Source organism: Pan troglodytes, chromosome 1, assembly GCF_028858775.2.
Source record: "Pan troglodytes isolate AG18354 chromosome 1, NHGRI_mPanTro3-v2.0_pri, whole genome shotgun sequence".
In the NCBI taxonomy this organism is placed as follows: domain Eukaryota; kingdom Metazoa; phylum Chordata; class Mammalia; order Primates; family Hominidae; genus Pan; species Pan troglodytes.
The window spans coordinates 134,771,877-134,795,062 of NC_072398.2; the positions used below are offsets into that span (position 1 = coordinate 134,771,877).

The window sequence follows — 23,186 nt, forward strand, 5'->3', positions numbered from 1 at the left end:
TAGAGTCTTTCCCACCGTTGCACTTGCATATATATGAGTAGGTGTATGTATACACACAAACATATATATATTTCTTTTGGGCAAATTATTTTTCTTGTTAACTTTTCTCAAAAATCCTGTTACGAGAGAAAGAGGCCACAATTTTTTGAGGCAGCTCCTGGTGTCATACATACAAACATACTCTCTGATCTGCATTGTTTAAAAAACCCTTGTTTACCCTGCATCCCACTTCAGTTTCTGCTCCAGCTCCGCTCCTTTTAAAAGAAAACTGATCTCCATTTATCACCCTTACTTCCCATTTTCTCCCCAAACTATTCCAAGTGGGCTTTGGTTTTGGCATTGCTACAGAAGCAGTTTTTCTAGATCTCCTACTTCTTCCTTTCCAGAGCAAGCGTAGAGCCAGTTAACACTTTTCCAGTGTTCCACAACCTCTCCTGGGACTCTCTAGGGCTGGGAGCAGGCAGAATTAGCAGGCCGTGTCACACTGGTCAGGCACATTTGAACCCACTCACCAAAAATTCATCACCAGCCTGGCCAACATGGTGAAACCCCGTCTCTACTAAAAATACAAAAATTAGCTGGGCGTGGTGGCACGTGCCTGTAATCCTAGCTACTCAGGAGGCGGAGGCAGGAGAATCGCTTGAAACCATCCAGGAGGCGGAGGTTGCAGTGAGCCGAGATCGCGCCACTGCAGTCCAGCCTGGGCAACAGAGCGAGACTCTATTTCAAAACCCCCCCCCAACAACCACAACAACAACAAAAAAATCATGATGTAGACATAGCTGTGGACTCTTGATTTCCATAGTGGAATTTGAGAAAGTGCTCCTGGTATTTAGTGAGCAGGGGCCAGGGATACTAAACCATTTGCAATATATAGGACAGTTTCACCAAAATAATAGATGAAATGGAGTTATCCTGCACTGTTATCAATTATACCCTCCTTGAAAAACAATTATCTATAGGAAGAAACTAATTCCCTAAAAACAAAAGTTGAGATTGCAGAAATCAGAATACTGGACAGAGTTAAAGGGGAAAAGCAGATATTACAACCAGGAAAGACAACTGGGAAAATAATATATACCCAAATCTAACTATACTTAACAAAGGAATTAGAAAAGGGGAAGATGCTTTGTTGTTATTAGATCAGAAACTGTGGCAGAGGTCCAAATAAATCTTGGGTAGAAAGAGAGGGGAAGATATGTGAGAGCAGACTGAATTGTCTGTAGACCATGCTGAGAAGCAGGATCCAAAAAAACTGTTGAGAAGTAGCTCTTAAAGCTGAATGTGAAAAATTCATAATATAGACAATTGGGAACCCACTATCTTAAGGACTGAGACTGCTATTTTGAGTAGTTACAAAGATTCTGGACAGATTATAGAGAAGAGTAGGAAGATCAGTAGAAAATACTGGAAGAATTACAAGGGAAGTATCAATATGACAGTTTTGGGTGAACTTCATGCTGGATAAATAAATGGAATAGACTTCTAAGGGAAGACATAGCAATAATGAGGCATATTATGGGGAACCAGGCAGGAATAGAAGAGAATGAGTCCTGTTTGATAGGGGACAATCACTTGAGTGGGATTGTTCTACTCAGAGAGGAGAATGTGAACAAACTATTTGAACCCTGCATTCAGATTGGGTCTCTGAAATCTAAAGCTATAGCTGTGATCAGAGTCTATGCAAAATAACAAATCCAGAATTAACCTGAAGCCATGTGTTGGGAGTAATTCTTATGAGATTATGGATATATGCTTCATGGGTCCAAGAGCCTATTCCCTCCACAGCACCACCCTTGGCCTTGAATGATGAACAAAATAAATAGAATTTTAGGCAGCTTATCCACATTGTCTCCTATGCCTGGCACACACTTTTAAAGCTAGAAGCTTGCATACACTAAAGCTCCCACAGAACTTAGCATCAGTTCATAATCCTGGACTGCAAGCCTGACTGCAAAACACAGAAAAACTAAAAAATAAGTTTAAATCCCTATCATCTAGAAGGCCTGTATCAAACGAGACTATTGTGGCCAACTTCTGTACATTGAATTTGCCCCCTCTCCCCACCTTCCTCTCCCTGGCACATAGGCTGATGCCTGGAGTCCCTGTCTGTGTAACAGCTTCTTACCTCTGCATAGTGCTACCATAAGCAGATGTGAAATGAACAAGGTCAAAATCCCAAATGACCTACAGTTTAAGGTCATTCACTCAGACCACAGCAGGTAAAAACCAAACTCACATGGCATAAAACAGGTCACGGCCAGTCTCTAAGTTTAAAACCAAAACCAAATTGTACCACAAAATCTTAAATTCCTCACATGGCCTAAATTTTTCATGGGCAATTTACTCCCCAAATTGCATTTATCTTTGCAATGCTCCTAACTGATGCACCAGATGTCTAGTATATACACGTGGTCCCAGGCATGTATTTCCCTGCTGTAGTTTCCTTGGGTATCTGGTTTTCATCCATTCTTTTAAACATGGCTCTTCTGATCTCCATCTCAGGAATTGTTTTTGATTCTTGAAAAAAGAGAGTTGAAACATTGGGCTGTTTTGACAACTTACATAGGATCCTCAAATTCTAGAACCACCATTGTTACAGTACTTTTCTAAATAAAGCCATAAATAATTAAAGCCAAATATTAAGTATATAATTTGAAAGAAAATCATATAGAAAGAATACCTGTAATTCTATCATATGGAGATAGTAGTCAATAACCATTTATTTTCTTTAGAGATGTATAGACACATTATGTATATGTGTGTATGTATATACATATATTTTATAAAATTATAATAGTTGACAATAGCATGTATTGACATTTTCCAGTTTTAAAATAAGAACATATTATTATGGTGTAAAATTTGTTAACAACCAGATGTTATTTATATGATATTTTCCCTTATTTGGTATTTAGGCTGTTTCCCTTTTTAAAACAATTATTATAAACAACTCTTTAACATTATTTTTAATTCAAGGGGACAGTTAGTTCCACCTGTAGATATTTATTTTTCTATCCCCAAATTGTTAATCGTATTCTATTGAATAACCAATCCATCATATATGCATTGATTTGAAATATCTTTATCATGTACTAAATTCATATTTGTGTCTGGAATTTTTATCAGATTAGTGTTGTAATAAATTCATAGTCACTGACTTCAGCCAAGTCCTTATTACTTATTTGTATATCTTCATGCTTGGCTTCCACTTTTATTCTCCTCAGGTATTAGTTTGGAGCTTCACTACAGTCAACGCTCCCTTTTAATCTTGGTGCTAGTCCTTTAACTTCATCATCAGTAAGATAAAGGCCACAGTGTGATCTCTGCAACACCTTTGTACTCATTTCCTAAGGCTGCCATAACCAAGAACCAAAACCTTGGTGGCTATGACAACAGAAATTTATGCTGTCACAGTTCTAGGGGTTAGAAGCTTGAAATGAAGGTATGAGCAGGGCCATGCTCCTTCTAAAACTTGTAGAGGAGAATTCTGTCTTGCCTCTTCCTAGCTTCTGGAAGCTCTTGGCAATCCATGGTCATTCTTTAGTTTGCAAATGCAACATTCCAATCTCTGCCTCAGTTGTCATGGCCATCATCCCTCATGTGTCTTCACATTGTCCTCCGTGTGTGTGTGTGTGTGTGTGTGTGTGTGTGTGTGTGTGTCCAAATTTCCCTCTTTTATAAAGATTGCAGTTGTACTGGATTAGGGGCTCACCATACTCCAGTACATCATCTTCACTAATTACGTCTGAAGCAGCCTGATTTCTGAATAGGTCACATTCTGAGGGAGTGGGGCTAGGACTTGAATATATATTTTGGGGGAACACAATTCAACCCATATAAATCTCTCCTCCAACCACACACGACCCACATCCGCTCTCATTTCACTCCTTCTCTTGTATCGGAGGATGATGCCTTCTTTCTGTTCAGGTTAATTTCATGTTTTTGTTCTTTATTCCAATGCCTTCTATGTGTTCTGAGACTTTGCTCTATCAACCAACCACTCTTTTTGGTATTTTAATCTTCTGCCTTTCCATTAAAAACTCCCCTGCATTCTGACAACACGTCGCTCTTATGTCCCTTTCTTATCCCTCTCCTATTCAAAATACTAAAGTTATCCTTTCCTTGAACTTGAACCTCTGTTTAGTCATAATTACATCTTTCTCTTATTCTTTATATATTAGGTCTCTTCACTTCTATCAAGGGCATTAACTGCTTAGGGTTTTCATAAAGAATTGCCGCTGTTGTCTTTTGACATGAATCATTGCGTGTAGAGGGCAATTAAAGAAAATCAAGACTGAGTTAAGATGTAAATATTGATTCATTTTGATTTGATTTTTCTATATGGTGAGACATAGAGTCTAGTTTTATTCTTCTGCATATGGTTATCCAGTTTTCTCAGCATCATTTATAGAAGAGGCTACTCTCTCCTTATTGTATTTTCTTCCAAAATGGGTTGGCTGTAAGTGTATGGATTGATATTTGGGCTCTCTATTCTGTTCCATTGTTTTTATGCAGTACCAGCTGATTTGTTATCAGGTAGTGTGAGGCCTCCAGTTTTGTTCTTTTCGTTCAAGATGTCTTTGGCTATTTGGGGTCTTTTGTGGTTTCATATTAATTTTAGTACTTTTTTTTCTATTTCTGTGAGGAATGTCGTTGGTATTTTTGTAGGGATTGCACTGAATCTGTAAATCACTTTGGGTAGTATGGTCATTTTAACAATATTGATTCTTCCAACCCATGGGCATAGAATATATTTTTATTTAAAAATAAAGCTACTACTAGACAAAAAAGCTATGAAGCTACTAGAACAAAACACTGGAGAAATGCTCCAGAACATTGATCTGGGCAAAGATATTTTGAGTAAGCCTCAAAAGCACACGAAATAAAATCAAAACTAAAATGGGATTACATAAAGCTCAAAAGCTTCTGCACAACAAAGAAAACAATCAAAAACTGAAAAGACAACCTACAGAATGAGAGAAAATGTTTGCAAACTATCCATCTGACAAGGAATTAATAACCAAAATATATAAGGCACTCAAACAACTCAATAGTAAAAACCAAATAATTGAATAAAAAATGGGCAAAAGATCTGAACACATTTCTCAAAAGAAGACATACAAATGGCTAACAGATATATGAAAAAAATGGTCACCACCACTAATTATCAGAGAACTGCAAATCAAAACCACAATGAGATATCATCTCACTCCAGTTAGAATGACTTTTACAAAAAAGACAGAGAATAGCAGATACTGGTGAGAATGTAGACAAAGGGAAACCCTTGTACACCATTAGTGGGAATGTTAATTAGTACCTTCTTTTTTCAAAAAGACATCTGCACTTGTATGTTTCTTGCAGCACTACTCACTATAGAAAAGTCATGGAATCAACCTAAATGTCCATAAATGGTAGACTGGATAAAGAAAATGTGGTATGCATACACCATGGAATATTACACAGCCCCCAAAATGAAATTATGTCCTTTGTAGCAACATAGATGCAGCTGGAGGCCATCATCTTTTAAAAACATAACTAGTGAGATGGCTGCTGATGCTGCGAAAAGTGCTGCTGTGATTATCATCCTGATTCCAATAGGAATATTTTGGTTGAGAACAGTAAGGGTTGAAACTCAACCACAATTACCCCAATTTCGTATGCCTGGAATGCATGTACAGCAAACTAACAAATATAGACAAAGAAGAATACAAAGAGTCTGAATGAACTGTCACTCCTGAAAGCTCCATAAAGTGGTCTGTACCAACAGACAAATGAACAAGGAGTAAAAAGCAAGAACCACAGGATACTCAAACTAAAATCAATCACTCTTGCAAAATCAACACAAAACCAAGACAAGCATCTGAAGATATTTAGAAACAGTGTTACAGCATGGAACATCCACAAGTAGTATATAAGCTTTACTGTCTTTTGGAATTCTATAGGAATGTCAACAGAAAAATCCTGATAGAAACAAGGTTCTATAGGAAAATTGCTAAGAAGAAGTGGCCAATTATTTTTTATACCATGTTGAGTGAGGTTTTGCATTTCTCATTCCCGATGACTAATTCTGCATCTTTTCTTTCTACTTCTTCCTGGTGTTTAAGAAGTTCAGCTTGGGCCAATGCATGTTTTTTTGCAATCAGTGTATAAACTGGATGTTTCTCTGTTGGTTTCATTATTGCTGGTTGTGTATTGGGTACGTTAGGCATCCTCACACTGCCTGGTGGAGGCTTGAAGGGATTGTTGAGAGCCGGTCCAAAAGAAAGGAAATCAATATATCAAAGAGATGTCTGCACCTCTATGTTTACTACAGCACTATTCACAATACCCAAAATATAGAATCAACCTAAGTGCCAATCAATGGATAAATGAATAAGTAAAATGTGGTATATAAACAATATTATCTAGCCATAAAAAGAATAAAATCCTGTTATTTGCAGCAACATGAATGGAAGTGGAGGGCATTATGTTAAGTGAAATACACCAAGCACAGAAAGACAAATATAGCATGTTCTCACTCTTACGTGTGAACTAAAAATGTGGAGCTCATGGAGATAGATAGACTTCCAGAGGCCAGGAAGGGTGGGAAAGGAGGGAATAAAGAGAGATTATTAATGGGTACAATTATACAGTTACTAATAGATAGAAGAAATAAGACCTGGTGTTTGATAGATCAGAAGAGTGACTATAGTTAACATTAGTCTATTAAACATTTCAAAATAGCTAGAAGAGAATAATTTGAATGTTCCTAGCATAAAGAAAAGCTAAACATTTAATGTGATGGATATCCTAATTACCCTGATTTGATTATATGAATGTATCAGTTTATCACATGTACCCTGAAAATATGTACATCAATTATGTCTCAATAAAAAATAATTTTTAAAAATATGTAAATGTTGGATAGTTGGCTCAAATCCTTCTTGAGTATCCAGTTTTTTTCCCCATGAACCTGACAGTGTTAGGTTAATATTCATGAATCAGGAGAATCATGATGGTGTGCCCTGGATGCTTGGAATGTCCTTAAATTGTGGTAACAGAGAATTTTAGATACATTGCATTACAAATAATTGTCTTGTCACACTAACCTTAAGCTAACAGAGATTTGAGAACTGGATTAAGTTATCTTTCTATCCCCAGGACTTAGCAAAGTTCGGAACCTATTAGGTGACCAATAAATATTTTTTTGATGAACGGGATCATGGATAAGCAAATGATGTCTATTCTGAGATAGCTGGTGTTACAAGATGATTTGTCCATATAAAGATCTGTTTCACACATTGATTTCATTAATGCAGTACTTTAACCAGGAAACAGGCCATTCAAGGTAAAAGTTGTATAACACAAAAGAAAATGGAATTTTCCAAACAGATATTCTGTGAAGCATTGTTCATATACTATAGAAGGTAAAAATAAATTACTTTTAAAAAAAGTGCTGTGTGCAAATAAGTTTGGGAAGGACTGAGCTTTTTTGCCCCTTATTTATTTAGGTCTTTCACATCTTTATTATTTTATTAATATTATTTTTAAATTGATAGATAAAATTGTGTATATTTATGGTGTACAATATACATATGTTGTGGAATGACTAAATCTAGCTAGGAAGGTTTTTCTTTCAGTGCAGAAATTCTTAGAACTCACAAATTATTTAGATTTGCATTTGGCTGCATGCGACAGGGATCTGATTGCAAAGATATAAACAAGTAGGAGTTTATTTTTCTTATGTAGAAAAATAAATGCAGACATAGTCATCCAGAATGGAATGTCAGTTCCAGGATGCCTCCAGTACGCAGTCTCCTTTCTGAATTCTGCAGCCTCCCTGGCATAGTGTGGGGATTTCTTTCTCATGCTCATACGGTGGCTGCTGCACTTCTAGGCAGGAAACACCTGAAAGAGTCCAGGGTAGAAAGTGGAGAACAGGAAATATGTCCCTTTATTTCTGGAAAGAAATATATTTTTCTCAGTTGTCCGCTTAGTTAACTTGTGCTTATGTCTCACTGCCAGGAAATAATAGGTCATGCAGCTATCACTAGCTGTAAGTGAGTCTGGAATAAGGAATATTTTTAATGATGCATTGCTGTCCTAAAGCAAAATCAAGGATCTTTTAGTTAAGAAAGGAAGAGGGAATGGGTATTGGTCTGCCAACCAACAGTGTATAAAACTAAGGTGTATTGTGACTTCCCAAAAACGGGAATATAGTCATATGTGTTATTTCTTCACCTTGTTTTTCAAGATCTCCTTTGAGAAGGCTTTACAGGCATTCTGGCAAGAATATAATTGACATCATGACTGGAAGGTGGCCTGTCACTGACTTTAACCTTCCCAGCATATAATTCTGTCCTCTCTTAGGTAAATAATCAGAGACATTAGCTTTTTTCAGACTGCATTTCTGAAGAATATGGGCCTTACCTTTCTTAGGTTACAATAGTCTAGGAAGGTCTAGGTCAACTGATAAGGATGCTGCCATATCAGGGAATGATCTCAAGCAGGAACACATAAGGACCTATTTAAATCAAACAAACAAACCCTAAATAGAGCTAATCCCTGCTCTGTCTGGCTTCTTAATTCTCACAGTGAATGAAGTAAGTAAACTGGAAAAAGTATCCACCAAGATAGTTTTTGTCTAACTGAGGTGGGATTGATGGTGGCAATGGTCTCGATTTGTTTACTCCTTCCATTAAAGACACTGAGTCTATACTAGCCTTGGCATAAATCATGTGTGGAACCAACAGTGTGCCAGTTCTGAGCCCAGGTCTTTAGAGGCCCTGTGTTTTTCTTCTTGTTGCCTCTTGCTGCTCTCACTTTGCCTTGAGAATAAGGCTGGATGAGCCTGCTGGTGAGCAGTCATGTGGAATAGAGCAAGATGGCACAGGCTTGTGAGCAAGTTCATCCAGGGTTGACTGTTTAATTGCCCTACAGCTGGCAATAGACACATAACTAAGTCTTGATGAGCTCAGCTTCGATCAACAAAATGCTTAGTCAACCTAAAGACTTGTGAGTAAGAAGAGTTTATTGCCATATGCCAGGGGGATTTTGTGTTTTCTGTCATGGTTGTTACACGGCATTACTGTGGTAACAGATAACTGATACACCAACCCAGCTGAGAAGGGGTGTTGAACAAGTTGTGAATAAATTGGAGTGTCTGGAATACCATTACTGCTATTGTGTCTCTTCTCTGCATTTCTTGCCTCGACTTGTTTTGAAAATTGCATCCTAACTTGTATATGAATCTCCTGAATACTCTTTGCTCTTTATTTAGTATTATCTTTACCACATCTTTTGAATGTTGTAGGTAACATTACTCTTTTAAAAATAATTTTTATTTTCAAAAATAAATATTTTAAAATCATATAATAAGCACTTCTGTCTCACCACACAGAATGAGTAGTTCTTAACATTTTGTTATATTTTCTTCAACTCTCCTGTTTTACGACAGCATACTCCTACATGTAAAATTGTGACCCTCTAATCTCCCAACTCCCCAGTCTCATAACCCTTCTCATTCCTGGAGTCAGCCATTTGAAAGATTTAGTGTAAATCCTGCCAATGCATTATAAAAATACATTAACATACTATGTTTATAAATAATTATTTTAAAATGTAGGTTTTATTATTATTTGGGTATGGTGAGGCCAACAGATCAGGACCCAACTGCCATTGAAAGGATAGTTTATTACAGTTCCCAAGGGGAGGGCTATACCTCACCATGCAGGGGCCACAAGGGGAAGCACCAAGGTCAGTCAGAAGTCAGAGAGAGCTAGGGGAAAACATGGGCAAAGTCTTTACTGTGGGTTCTGCAGAAAGAAACAGGTGAGGCAGGGTGAATAGGTTTAACATTGACTAATTTGAATAATTTCAGCTGGCTCAAGGGTATAGGGGTTGTCTCAGTTGTCTGGTAGGCCCTGGGGTGATTAGGGCAGGGGAATGGTGGCCCTGAGTGAAAGAGCCCTATGGGGGCCATATAAAGGAGGTGATGGTGGGGGGTCTGGGCTCTGGATTGGTTGGTTTGCAAAGGAAAAGTACACTCACAGGAAAGTCTTTTACTGTCTCTAGCAACTAGCTAGCCCTAGGACGGCCAGTTTCTTCGGGGTCAGCAGAGCCCCCATCATGTCATAGCATCAGAAATATAGAAAATAAAAAAAAGGATTACTACAACATTGCATATCTATAAATAAGGTATTACATTCCATGAATTTTTAATAGACTATTTTTAGAGAAGTTTCAGGCTCACAGAAAATTGAGTGGTAGGTATAGAGACTTCCCATATACCTTCTGTCCTCTACAGGTGCATCACCTTCCACATTATTAACATCCCCTATGAGAGTGGTATGTTTGTTACAATTGGTGAACCTACATTGACACATCATTATCTTCCAAAGTGTGTAGTTGACATTAGAGTTCCCTCTTGGTATTGTACATTCCATGGGTTTGAACAAATATATCATGATGTTTCCACCATTGTAGTATCATACAGAATAGTTGCACTTTCCTAAAAATCCTCTGTGCTCTGCCTATTCGTCTCTCCCTCTCTGCCTCAATCCCCTAACAACCACTGATCTTTTTATTGTCTCATAATTTTCTCTTTTCCAGAATGTCATGTAGTAGGAATTACACAATATATACCCTTTTCACTTTGGCTTTTTTCACTTAGTAATATGCTTTTAAGATTCTTCTGTGTTTTCATGGCTTGATAACTTGTTTTCTTTTAGTGCAGATAATATTTCATTGTCTGGATATACCATCTTTTTATCCATTCACCTTTTTAAAAACCTTTTGATTGCTTCCAAGTTTTGGCAATGATGAATAAAGCTTCAATAAACATTTGTGTGCAGGTTTTTGTGTAGGCATAAGTTTTCAACTTCTTTGGGCAAGTACTAAGGAGTGTGATTATTGATTGTCTAGTAACCTTATACTTAATTTTGTTAGAAACCACCAGAATGCTATCCAAAGTAGCTGTACCATTTTATATTCCCACTAGCAATGAAGGAGAGCTCCTGTTGATCCATATCCTCACCAGCCTTTGTTGTTGTCAGTGTTCTATATTTTTTACATTTGAATAGGTGTGTAGTGGTATTTTATTGCTGTTATAATTTGCATTTCCCTGGTGACATGGGGTGTAAATCATCTTTTGAGATGCTATTTAGCATCTGTATATTTTCTTTAATGAGGTGTCTGTTCAGGTCTTTGGCCCATTTTTAATTGTGTTGTTTCTTTTCTTTCTTATTGTTGAATTTAATGAGTCTTTTGTGTTTTTTGGTTAACAGTCTTACCAGATGTGTCTTTTGCAGATATTCCTTCCAGTCTGTGGCTTGTCTTCTTAGTCTCTTAACATTGTCTTTTGCAGAGCAGAAGTTTTTAATTTTAGTGAGGTCTAGCTTATTAATCATTTCTTTCATGAATTGTGCCTTCGGTACAATATATAAAAAGTTATTGCCATACCTAACGTCATCAAAGTCTCCTACATTGTCTTCTGAGAGTTTTATAATTTTATACTTTACATTTAGGTCTATGATGCATTTAGAGTTAATTTTTGTAAAGGGTGTAAGGTCTGTGTCTAGATTCATTTTTTTTCTTTCTGCATGTGGATGTCCAATTGTTTCAGCACCATTTGTTGAAAATTACTCTTTGCTCCATTGTATTGCCTTTACTCCTTTGTCAAAATCAGTTGACTATATTTGTATGGGCCTATTTCTGGACTCTATTCTTTCCCATTGATTTATTTGTCTAGTCTTTAGCCAGTACTAAACTGTCTTGATTACTTTAGCTTCATAGTAAGCTTTGAGGTTGAGTAGTGTCAGTCTTCCCAATTTGTTCTTGCGTTGTGTGCATTTTAAAACCTTATATACCTTTTTCTTTTTGTTTAATTCAAAGGTAAAAACAGTATGTTTTTTAAGAAATTTTTTATTTCCATAGGTTTTTAGGGAAACAGGGGTATCTGGAACATACAATGTTTGGGTTTCCATTCCTGGAGTTACTTCACTTAGAGTAGTAGTCTCCAATCCCAACAAGGTTGCTGTGAATGCCACTAATTCATTCATTTTTATGACTCAGTAAAATTTCATCATATATATTTACCACAGTTTCTTTATCCACTTGTTGATTGATGGGCATTTTGGTTGGTTCCACAGTTTTGCAATTACAAATTGTGCTGCTATAAACATACATGCACAACTGTCTTTCATATAATGACTCTTTTTCCTCTGGGAGATACTCAGTAGTGGGATTGCTGGATCAAATGGTAGTTCTACTTACAGTTCTTTAAGGAATCATCACACTGTTTTCCGTAGTGGTTGTACTAGTTTACATTCCTACCAGCAGTGTAGAAATGTTCCCTTTTCAATGCATCCATGACAATATTCATTATTTTTTTATTTTTGGATTATGGCCATTCTTATAGGAGTAAGTTGGTAGTGCATTGTGGTTTTAATTTGCATTTCCCTGATCATTAGTGATATTGAGCATTTTTTATGTGCTTGTTGGTCATTTGTATATCTTCTTTTGAGAATTGTCTACTCATGTCCTTAGCCCCCTTTTTGAGGGATTGTTTTTTTCTTGCTGATTTGTTAGAGTTCCTTGTAGATTCTGGATATTAGTCCTTTGTTGGATGTATAGATTGTGAAGATTTCTTCGACTCTGTGGGTTGTCTGTTTACTCTGCTGACTGTTCCTTTTGCCGTGCAAAAGCTCTTCAGTTAAATTAAGTCCCAGCTAGTCCCATCTATTTATCCTTGTTTTTATTGCATTTGCTTATGGGTTCTTGGTCATAAAATCCTTGCCTAAGCCAGGCTCTAGAAGGGTTTTTCCAATGTCATCTTCTAGAATTGTTATAGTTTCACATCTTAGATTTAAGTCCTTAATCCATCTTAAGTTGATTTTTATATAAGGTGAGAGATGAGGATCCAGTTTCATTCTCCTACACGTGGCTTGCCAATTATACTAGCACCACTGGTTGAATAGGGTGTTCTTTCCCCACTTTATGTTTTTGTTTGCTTTGTCAAAGATCAGTTGGCTGTAAGTATTTGGCTTTATTTCTGGGTTCTCTATTCTGTTCCATTGGTCTATGGGCCTCTTTTTATACCAGTACCATGTTGTTATAGTGGCTATGGCCTTGTAGTATAGTCTGAAATCAGGCACTGTGATGCCTCCAGATTTGTTCTTTTTGCTTAGTCTCGCTTTCGCTATGAGGGCTCTTTTTTGGTTCCATATACATTTTAGGATTGTTTTTTCTAGTTCTATGATGAATGATGGTGTTATTTTGATGAGAATTGCCTGAATTTGTAGATTGCTTTTGGCAGTATGGCCATTTTCACAATATTGATTCTACCCAACCATGAGCATGGGATGAGTTTCCATTTCGTTCTGTCCTCTGTGATTTCTTTCAGTAGTTTTTTGTAGTTTTCCTTGCATAGGTCTTTCATGTCCTTGATTAGGTATATTCCTAAATATTTATTTTATTTTTGCAGCTATTGTAAAAGCAGTTGAGTTCTTGATTTGATTCTCAGCTTTGTTGCTGTTGATGTATAGGAGTTACTGATTTGTGTACATTAATTTGGTATACTGAAATTTTGCTGAATTCTTTTATTAGTTCTAGCAGCTTTTTGAATGAATCTTTAGGGTTTTCTAGGTATATAATCAAATCAACAGCAAATAGTGACAGTTTGACTTACTCTTTACTGATTTGGATGCCCTTTATTCCTTCCTCTTGTCTAATAGCTTTGGCTAGGTCTTCCAGTACTATGTTGAATAGAAGTGGTGAGAATGGGCATCCTTGTCTTCTTTCAGTTCTCAGAAGGAATGCTATCAACATTTCCCCATTCAGTATTATGTTGGCTGTGGGTTTGTCATAGATGGCTTTTATTATATTGAGATATGTCTCTTGTATGCCGATTTTGCTGAAAATTTTAATCATAAAGAGACGCTGGATTTTGTCAAATGCTTTTTCTGTATTTATTGAGATGATCATGTAATTTTTGTTTATAATTCTCTTTATGTGGTGTATCACATTTAGTGACTTGCATATGTTAAACCATCCCTGCATTCCTGTTATGAAACCCAGTTGATCATGGTGGTTTACCTTTTTAATATGTTGCTGGATTCAGTTAGCTAGTATTTTTTAAAGAATTTTTGCATGTATGTTCATCAGGGATATTGGTCTGTAGTTTTCTTTTTTGGTTTTGTCCTTTCCTGGTTTTGGTATTAGGGTAATACTGGCTTCATAGAATGATTTGGGGAGGATTCCCTTTCTCTATCTTGCGGAATAGTGTCAATAGGATTGGGACGAATTCTTTGAATGTCTGACATAATTCAGCTGTGAATTTGTCTGGTCCTGGACTTTTTTTTTATTGGTAATTTTTTTATTACCATTTCAAACTTGCTGCTTGTTATTGGTCTGTTCAGGGTATCTAATTCTTCCTGATTTAAGCTAGAAGGGTTGTAACTTTTCAGGAATTTATTCATCTCCTCCAGGTTTTCTAGTTTATGCATGTATAGGTGTTCATGGTAACCTTGAATGATCTTTTGTATATCTGTGGCTTCAGTTTTAATGTCTTCCCTTTTGTTTCTAATTCAGCTTATTTGGAATTTCTCTCTTCTTGATTAATCTTGGTAATGATCTATCAGTTTTTTATCTTTTATTTTATTTTATTATTATTATACTTTAAGTTTTAGGGTACATGTGCACAATGTGCAGTTTAGTTACATATGTATACATGTGCCATGCTGGTGTGCTGCACCCATTAACTCATCATTTAGCATTAGGAATATCTCCTAAAGCTAGCCCTCCCCCCTCCCCCCACCCTACAACAGTCCCCAGAGTGTGATGTTCCCCTTCTTGTGTCCATGTGTTCTCATTGTTCAGTTCCCACCTATGAGTGAGAATATGCAGTGTTTGGTTTTTTGTTCTTGCGACAGTTTACTGAGAATGATGATTTCCAATTTCATCCATGTCCCTACAAAGGACATGAACTCATCATTTTTTATGGCTGCATAGTATTCCATGGTGTACATGTGCCACATTTGCTTAATCCAGTCTATCATTGTTGGACATTTGGGTTGGTTCCAAGTCTTTGCTATTGTGAATAGTGCCGCAATAAACATATGTGTGCATGTGTCTTTATAGCAGTATGATTTATAATCCTTTGGCTATATACTCAGTAATGGGATGGCTGGGTCAAATGGTATTTCTAGTTCTAGATCCCTGAGGAATCGCCACACTGACTTCCACAATGGTTGAACTAGTTTACAGTCCCACCAACAGTGTAAAAGTGTTCCTATTTCTCCACATCCTCTCCAGCACCTGTTGTTTCCTGACTTTTTAATGATTGCCATTCTAACTGGTGTGAGATGGTATGTCATTGTGGTTTTGATTTGCATTTCTCTGATGGCCAGTGATGGTGAGCATTTTTTCATGTGTTTTTTGGCTGCATAAATGTCTTCTTTTGAGAAATGTCTGTTCATGTCCTTCACCCACTTTTTGATGGGGTTGTTTGTTTTCTTCTTGTAAATTTGTTTGAGTTCATTGTAGATTCTGGATATTAGCCCTTTGTCAGATGAGTAGGTTGTGAAAATTTTCTCCCATTTTGTAGGTTGCCTGTTCACTCTGATGATAGTTTCTTTTGCTGTGCAGAAGCTCTTTAGTTTAATTAGATCCCATTTGTCAATTTTGGTTTTTGTTGCCATTGCTTTTGGTGTTTTAGACATGAAGTCCTTGCCCATGCCTATGTCCTGAATGGTAATGCCTAGGTTTTCTTCTAGGGTTGTTATGGTTTTAGTTCTAACGTTTAAGTCTTTAATCCATCTTGAATTAATTTTTGTATAAGGTGTAAGGAAGGGATCCAGTTTCAGCTTTCTACATATGGCTAGCCAGTTTTCCCAGCACCATTTATTAAATAGGGAATCCTTTCCCCATTGCTTGTTTTTCTCAGGTTTGTCAAAGATCAGATAGCTGTAGATATTCAGCGTTATTTCTGAGGGCTCTGTTCTGTTCCATTGATCTATATCTCTGTTTTGGTACCAGTACCATGCTGTTTTGGTTACTGTAGCCTTGTAGTATAGTTTGAAGTCAGGTAGTGTGATGCCTCCAGCTTTGTTCTTTTGGCTTAGGATTGACTTGGCGATGCGGGCTCTTTTTTGGTTCCATATGAACTTTCAAGTAGTTTTTTCCAATTCTGTGAAGAAAGGCATTGGTAGTTTGATGAGGATGGCATTGAATCTGTAAATTACCTTGGGCAGTATGGCCATTTTCATGATATTGATTCTTCCTACCCATGAGCATGGAATGTTCTTCCATTTGTTTGTATCCTCTTTTATTTCCTTTAGCAGTGGTTTGTAGTTCTCCTTGAAGAGGTCCTTCACATCCCTTGTAAGTTGGATTCCTAGGTATTTTATTCTCTTTGAAGCAATTGTGAATGGGAGTTCACTCATGATTTGGCTCTCTGTTTGTCTGTTGTTGGTGTATAAGAATGCTTGTGATTTTTGTACATTGATTTTGTATCCTGAGACTTTGCTGAAGTTGCTTATCAGCTTAAGTAGATTTTGGGCTGAGACAATGGGGTTTTCTAGATATACAATCATGTCATCTGCAAACAGGGACAATTTGACTTCCTCTTTTCCTAATTGAATACCCTTTATTTCCTTCTCCTGCCTGATTGCCCTGGCCAGAACTTCCAACACTATGTTGAATAGGAGTGGTGAGAGAGGGCATCCCTGTCTTGTGCCAGTTTTCAAAGGGAATGCTTCCAGTTTTTGCCCATTCAAAGAAAAGAGAGAAGAATCAAATAGACGCAATAAAAAATGATAAAGGGGATATCACCACCGATCCCACAGAAATACAAACTTCCATCAGAGAATACTACAAACACCTCTACGCAAATAAACTAGAAAATCTAGATGAAATGGATAAATTCCTCGACACATACACCCTCCCAAGACTAAACCAGGAAGAAGTTGACTCTCTGAATAGACCAATAACAGGATCTGAAATTGTAGCAATAATCAATAGCTTAACAACCAAAAAGAGTCCGGGACCAGATGGATTCACAGCCGATTTCTACCAGAGGTACAAGGAGGAACTGGTACCATTCCTTCTGAAACTATTCCAATCAATAGAAAAACAGGGAATCCTCCCTAACTCATTTTATGAGGCCAGCATCATCCTGATACCAAAGCCGGGCAGAGACACAACCAAAAAAGAGAATTTTAGACCAATATCTTTGATGAACATTGATGCAAAAATCCTCAATAAAATACTGGCAAACCGAATCCAGCAGCACATCAAAAAGCTTATCCACCATGATCAAGTGGGATTCATCCCTGGGATGCAAGGCTGGTTCAATATACGCAAATCAATAAATGTAATCCAGCATATAAACAGAACCAAAGACAAAAACCACATGATTATCTCAATAGATGCAGAAAAGGCCTTTGACAAAATTCAACAATGCTTCATGCTAAAAACTCTTAATAAATTAGGCATTGATGGGACGTATCTCAAAATAATAAGAGCTATCTATGACAGTTTTTTATCTTTTCAAAGAATCTGCTTTTTGTTTAATTTATCTTTTGTATTTTGTTTGTTTGTTTCAATTTCACTTAGTTCTGCTCTGATCTTGGTTATTTCTTTTTTTCTGGTGGGTTTGGGTTTGGTTGGTTCTTGTTTCTCTAATTCCTTGAGATGTGACCTTACATTGTCTATTTGTGCTCTTTCAGACTTTTTAATATAGGCATTTAGGGATAGGAACTTTCCTCTTAGCACCACCTTTGCTGTATCCCAGAGGTTTACATAGGTTGTGTCACTATTGATGTTCAGTTAGAAGAATTTTTAAATTTCCATCTTGATTTCATTGTTGATGAAATGATCATTCAAGATCAGGTTATTTAATTTCCATGTATTTACATGGTTTTGAAGGTTCCTTTGGAGTTGATTTCCAGTTTTATTCTACCATGGTCTGAGAGTACTTGATGTAGTTTCAATTTTTAAAAAATTTATTGAGGCTGGTTTTGTGGCCTATCATATGGTCTATCTTGGAGAAAGTTCCTTGTGCTGATGATAGAATGTATATTCTGTGGTTGTTGTGTAAAATATTCTGTAAATATCTGTTAAGTCCATTTGTTCCAGGGTGTACTTTAAATCCATTGTTTCTTTATTGACTTTCTGTCTTGATGACCTATTTAGTGCTGTCAGTGCAGTATTAAAGTCCCCCACTATTACTGTGTTGGTGTCTGTCTCATTTCTTAGGTCTAGTAGTAATTGTTTTATAAATTTGGGATCTCCAGTGTTAGATGCATATATATTTAGGACTGTGATATTTTCCTGTTGGACAAGGTCTTTTATCATTATATAATGTCCCTCTTTGTTCTTTTTAACTGCTGTTGCTTTAAGGTTTGTTTTGTCTGATATAAGAATAGCTACCTCTGCTTGCTTTTGGTGTCCATTTGCATGGAATGTCTTTTTCCACTCTTCTACCTTAAGTTTATTTGCGTCCTTATGTGTTAGATGAGTCACTTGAATGCAGCAGATAGTTTGGTTGGTGAATTCTTATACATTTTGCCATTCCGTATGTTTTAAATGGAACATTTAGGCTATTTACATTCAGTGTTAGTATTGAGATGTGAGGTACTATTCCATTCATCATGCTATTTGTTGCCTGTATACCTTAGGTTTTTTTTTAATTGTATTTTTGTTTTGTAGGTTCTGTGAGATTTATGCTTCAAAGAGGTTCTATTTTGATGTGTTTCCAGAATTTGTTTCAAGATTTAGAGCTCCTTTTAGCAGTTCTTGTAGTGATGGATTGGTAGTAGCAAATTCTCTCAGCATTTGTTTGTCTGAAAAAGACTGTTATCTTTCCTTCATTTATGAAGCTTAGTTTTGCTGAATACAAAATTGTTGGCTCATAATTGTTCTGCTTAAGGAGGCTGAAGATAGGGCCCCAATCTAGCTTGTAAGGTTTCTGCTGAGAAATCTGCTGTTAATCTGATAGGTTTTCCTTGGTTACCTGATGCTTTTGCCTCACAGCTCTTAATATTATTTCCTTTGTCTTAACTTTAGATAACCTGATGACAATGTACCTAGGTGATGATTTTTTGTGGTGAATTTCCCAGGTGTTCTTTGAGCCTCTTGTTTTTGGATGTCTAGATCTCTAGCTAGACTGGGGAAATTTTCCTTGATTAATCCCCCAAAGATGTTTTCCAAACTTTTAGATTTCTCTTCTTCCTCAGGAATGCCAGTTATTCTTAGGTTTGGTCATTTAACATAGTCCCAAACTTCTTGGAAGCTTTTTTCATTTGCCTTATTCCTTTATCTTTGACTTTGTTGGATTGAGTTAATTCAAAAACCTTGTCTTCAAGCTCTGAAGCTCTTTCTCCTGCTTGTTCGATTCTATTGTTGAGACTTTTCAGAACATTTCGCATTTCTCTAAGAATGTCAATATTTCCTGAAGTTTTAATTGTTTTTAATTTATGCTATCTATTTCACTGAAGATTTCTTCCCTCATTTCTTGTATCATTTTTTTTGATTTCCTTAAATTAGACTTTACCTTTCTCTGGTGCCTCCTTGATTAGCTTAATAACTGACCTTCTGGATTGTTTTTCAGGTAAATCAGGGATTTCTTCTTGGTTTGGATCCATTGCTGGTGAGCTAGTGTGATTTTTTTAGGGGGCTGTTAAAGAACCTTGTTTTGTCATGTTACCAGAATTGTTTTTGTGGGTCCTTCTCATTTGGGTAGGCTCTGTCAGAGGGAAGGTCTAGGGCTCAAGGCTGCTGTTCTGACTCTTTTGTCCCACAGGTGTTCCCTTGATGTAGTACTCTCCTGGCTTTCCTAGGAATGTGGCTTTCTGAGAGCTGAGCTGTAGTGATTGTTATCTCTTTTCTGGATCTAGTCACCTAGCAGGTCTACCAGGCTCTGGGCTGGTACTGCGGGTTGTCTGCACAGAGTCCTGTGATGTGTACCATCTGCAGGTGTCAGGGACAAAATGAACTCTACGAGGATCCTTAGCTTTTGTTGTTTAATGCACTATATTTGTGCTGGTTGGCCTCCTGCTAGAAGGTGGTGCTTTCAAGAAAACATCAGCTGTGGTAGTATAGGGAGGGTCAGGCAGTGGGTAGGGCCCTAGAACTCCCAAGAGTATATGCCCTTTGTCTTCAGCTACCAGGGTGGGTAGGGAAGGACCATTAGGTGGGGGCAGAGCTAGGCGTGTCTGAGCTCAGACTCTCCGCTTGAGTGGGTCTTGCCACAGCTGCTGTGGGGGATGGGGATGTGGTTCCCAGGTCAAAGGAGTTATGTTTTCAGGATGACTATGGCTGCCTTTGCTTTGTCATGCAGGTTGACAGAAAAGTGGGAAAAAGCCGGCAGTCACAGGCCTCACCCAGCTCCCACACAATGCAAAAGGCCGGTCTCACTCCCACAGTGCCCCCACCAATAGCACCAAGTCTGTTTCCAGGCAGTGCGTGAGCAGGGCTGAGAATTTGCCCAGGCCACCAGTCTCCCAGCTGCAAAAGCAAGCAGGGCTTTCATGCTTCCCCACCTGTGGAGTCTGCACACCAGAGTCACACCCTCCCCCAAGCTCAGGCCAAGAGACTTCGTGTTTGGGTGGAATTGTTACAAAGTTCAGGTGGAGATTGTCTTTTCCCTGTCAACCTTTCCCAGTTCCTCTGGCAGCTCTCCCTAGGGACCCCTGTGAGACAAGGCAGAAATGGCTTCCCAGGAGACCCAGAGAGTCCACAGGACGTTTCCCACTGCTTCGTTAACCCTGTATTTCCCTTGGCTCTCTAAATTGACTCAGGTCCAGGTAAGGCCAGAATCTTTTCCCATGATCTAGACCTTCAGGTTCCCCAGTGAGGGTGTGTGTTCAGGGATGGACAATTCCTCTTTCCTATTTCCACAGCTTGGGCACCCACAATATTTGAGATGTCTCCTGGGTCCTGCAGGAGCAATCTACTTCCTTCATAGGGTCTGTGAGTTCTCTCAGCTTTTCTGGTTTATTCCTGCAATAGTTCTGGAGCAAAAGTTCATGATGTGAGTTTCCACACACTGCTCTGTTTGCATGAGAGCTGCAGTCTAGTCCTGCCTCCCATCCACCATAATTCCTCCAAATTCCCCTAACTTTATTATTTCATTCACTGCCATATTCAGTGAAACAAGAAATATGCATGTTAAGATGCATATAATTTACCTACCCATTTATTTTTCCTGCTGAACTTTTATGTCATGTTCCAACATAAAAATATTTCTCATTTTATTTATATGTTTCTTATTTTGAACGTTTGGATGACAGCTTTCTTACTCCTTTAAGGCTGCTATAATAAATACCTTAGACTGGGTAATTTATAACAATGGAAATTTATTGCTTATAGTTCTGGAGGCTGGGAAATCCAGGATAAAGGCTCCAACAGATTGGGGGTACTGGTGAGGGCCTAGTCTCTGCTTCAAAGACGGCAGACACCTTCTTGCTCTATCCTCACATGGTGGAAGGGGAGAACAAACTCCCTCAAACCGCTTCTATAAGGGCACAATCCCCATTCATGAGAGCTTTGGCCTCATGACTTATTCACCTCCCAAATGTCTATCTCTTAATGCTATCATACTGGCATTCGGTTTCAATATATAAATTCTGTGGGGATACAAACATTCAGAACATATCAGGAGGTAATGAGTTTTTATGTTACCAACAAGGTTGTGATGAGCATCCTTGTACTTGCCTCTTTGGACCTGTGTCTATAGGTATGCTGAATCGTAGAATGTGGCACCCAGAACTCTAAGATGGCTCCCACAATTCCTTGTACTCTAGTGTACACAGCCTGCATCAACCTCTCCCCTTTAGTGTGACTGAGACTGTGACTATAAAGGATTTCACTCCCATGGTTAGAATACATTATAAGACAAAGATGAAATGAGTTTCAGATGTAATTAACATCCAAAATTAGTCGAGTTTGATTTAATCAAAAGAGACATTATTCTGGGTGGACCTGACTTATTCAGGCAAGTACTTACAAGGAACTGGACCCTTCTTAAAAAAAGAGATCAGAAGCATGAGGGAGATTTTCCTTGCTGGCTTTTAAGAAGCAAATTACCTCATTAACTGCTTATGGAGGGGGCTGTGTGGCAAAGACCTGAGAGTGGTCTCTAGAAGCTGAGAGAGGTTCTTGTTCAGCAATCAAAAAGAAAATAAGAACTCAGTCATACAACTGCAAGGAATTCAGTACTGTCAACAACCAGTTATCTTAAAAGTGATCTTGAAACCTTACATCTAATCTACTTTCTGTCACTACAGATTGGATTTTATTTGCTATAATTTGTATAATAGAACTTTACAATCTATACTCTTTTTTTCCGGCTGTTTTCATTCAGCATAGTTATTTTATGACTCATCTGTGTTGCATGTATTAATAGTTTATTACTTTTATTGTGTAGTAGTATTCTAGTTTTTCTGTGCTTGTGAATATTTGATTTGGTCAGTCTTTTAAATTGTAACCATTTGATTTCAGCCTGGTGAGACCCTAGCAGAGAATCCAACCAACCCATACTCAAACCTCTGATTCATAGAAACTGTGAGATAATACGCTTGTGTGGTTTTAAGGTTATCTGTGCCCCAATTCTCCACAAAGGAACTCGATGAGGCCCAGATGTTTATGTGCATGTGCTAGGGTTTGGCACACAGGAGAAAAACCCTGAAATCATGAGACTTAGTGGTATATTGGGCAGCTGGTACATGTACCCCTTCTCCCACTAGAAAGAGAGACAAAACTTTACTCTGTAAACAAATCTCAGCAGAAGGGAGAGAATTACTCTGGATTGTAAGCAAATATCTCTGGAAGAAAGGGGTAAGTTGTTTCTGTTTATTACCCTTGGGATGTAAGCAAATGGCTCCAGGAGAGATATATCTCTAAACTGTATCCAGAGCAATTTGTGTTCTCTAACTTCCAAGGCATGTTTACCATTCAATCATGAAGTCTGGGTTATACAGAAATAGAAAAATATTCACGCAGCATTGCCTATGATCTATTTGTTAAGTCAAATGAAATGGCACCATAGGTTATATACACATGTACGTGTGTGCCTGTGTGTATATGAGTGTGTGCTAAAATCAGTGGTCCTTTTCCTTATTACTTCTATTCCCCAGTCCTCTCAAGAAGTAAATGGCTTCAACTCTTTCAGTCATTGCTTCTGATTCTTACCGCTATGTCTCTAA

At 37.7% G+C, this 23,186-nt stretch overlaps 1 long non-coding RNA gene and 1 pseudogene across 1 annotated transcript in view; one reads left to right on the top strand and one right to left on the bottom strand.

The window, feature by feature from the left end:
• Positions 1 to 1,880: 1,880 nt before the first annotated feature.
• On the bottom strand, positions 1,881 to 12,114 carry LOC100612259 (secretory carrier-associated membrane protein 1-like; annotated as a pseudogene).
• A 10,660-nt stretch (positions 12,115 to 22,774) lies between these two features.
• The window catches only part of LOC104001626 (uncharacterized), a 120,348-nt gene continuing 119,936 nt past the window's right edge, over positions 22,775 to 23,186 (top strand). The window contains exon 1 of the long non-coding RNA XR_673527.4: positions 22,775 to 22,818. This is a non-coding gene — a long non-coding RNA (uncharacterized LOC104001626). The remainder of the gene's footprint in view (positions 22,819 to 23,186) is intronic.